Raw genomic sequence first — 1,838 nt, 5'->3', positions numbered from 1 at the left:
TTGTATCCTTTCACCATACCTATTCAATCTGTATGCTGAGCAAATAATCTGAGAAGTTGGACTATATGAAGAAGAACAGGGCATCAGGATTGGAGGAAGACTCATTAACAACCTGCATTATGCAGATGACACAACCTTGCTTGCTGAAAGTGAAGAGGACTGGAAGCACTTACTGATGAAGATCAAAGACCACAGCCTTCAGTGTGGGTTACACCTCACTCAACACAAGGAAAACAAAAATCCTCACAACTGAACCAATAAGCAACATCATGACAAGTGGAGAAAAGATTGAAGTTGTCAAGGATTTCATTCTACTTGGATCTACAGTCAACACCCATGGAAGCAGCAGTCAAGAAATCAAAGGATGCATTGCACTGGGCAAATCTGTGGCAAAAGACCTCTTTAAAGTGTTAAAAAGCAAAGAGGTCACTTTAAGGACTAAGGTGTACCTGACTCAAGCCATGTTGTTTTCAATCACCTGATATGCATGAGAAAGCTGGACAATAAATAAGGAAGACCGAAGAAGAATTAACGCCTTTGAATTGTGGTGTTGGTGAAGAGTACTGAATATACCATGGATTGCCAAAAGAATGAACAAACCTGTCTTGGAAGAAGTACAGCCAGAATTCTCCTTAGAAGCAAGGATGGCAAGACTATTTCTCACATACTTTGGACATGCTATCAGGAGGGATCAGTCCCTGGAGAAAGACATCATGCTTGGTAAAGTAGAGGGTCAACAAAAAAGAGGAAGACCCTTGATGTGATGGATTGACACAGTGGCTGCAACAATGCGCTCAAGCACAACAATTGTGAGGATGGCTCAGGTCTGGGCAGGGTTTCATTCTGTTGTATATAGGGTCACTATGGTTCAGGACTGACTTGATGGCACCTAACAACAACAACAATGGAGTTCTATCTGAATCACAGGGAAAGGATATGCAATTTTCTGCAAAATGGTTAATTTTTCTTAATAATGTAAAGTCATTGGAGAAAAGAAATTGGAAACGAATTTAAGAAATGGCCATAAGCACCAACATTGATTGAGAGTGTCAGCCTTTACGTAAATACTCTCTCATTTTATCTCTATAAAAGTGCTACCTGAAAGATGTTCTCTTGAATTTATAGCTGAAGAAACTCCAGGCCATACAGATCAGCCTTTTCTGGACTCCTTGGCCGCAATCATTTCTTCTTGCTCGGAAATGCTTTCGCACATTTTATGTGTAGTGAGCTTTTGGTTCTTCTGATATGCCCACCTGTCTTGATAGAATGTTTCTAACCTCAGTCTCTCCAATTAGATTAAAGAAAAGCAACATTTCTTCACCATCTCTAGTGTCCAATGATGCTAAAAAGATGATGAGCGCTGTGTGGTATAGGGGGAAGAGGATAGATTTGGTATGATGATGCCAATTCGGTCACTTACCAGCTCATGACTTGAGGAAAACCAATTACACTTTCAATGTCTCAGCTTCCTTTCATTCTGTAAAATGAGCATAATGCAACAACCTATCTGACAGGTTGTTAGGATGATTAAACTATATACTGTAGCTCAGCAGTTCCTATAGTGTATTCTTTGGGACACCAATCCCAAAAGATGCTCCTATGCAAGAAAATTCCCTTATTTCCTGAAATGTGGTGTACTGTATAAATCTGTGGCTGAGTCACCATGTAAATAAGCATCTTCAGGGTTCTGCAAAGTCTGGCAAGAAAGAATGCTGTGCACCTTTCCTAACCAAGTATTTCTCATACATGTCTGACCAACTATTCTTTACTTAACATATATTAGTATAGGTTGAAATGTATTGAGAAATATGGGTGAACATAAAAAACACTGTGTTTTA

Source organism: Trichechus manatus, unplaced genomic scaffold (genome assembly GCF_000243295.1).
Source record: "Trichechus manatus latirostris isolate Lorelei unplaced genomic scaffold, TriManLat1.0 scaffold00032, whole genome shotgun sequence".
In the NCBI taxonomy this organism is placed as follows: Eukaryota; Metazoa; Chordata; class Mammalia; order Sirenia; family Trichechidae; genus Trichechus; species Trichechus manatus.
Note: the sequence above shows the minus strand (reverse complement) of the source record.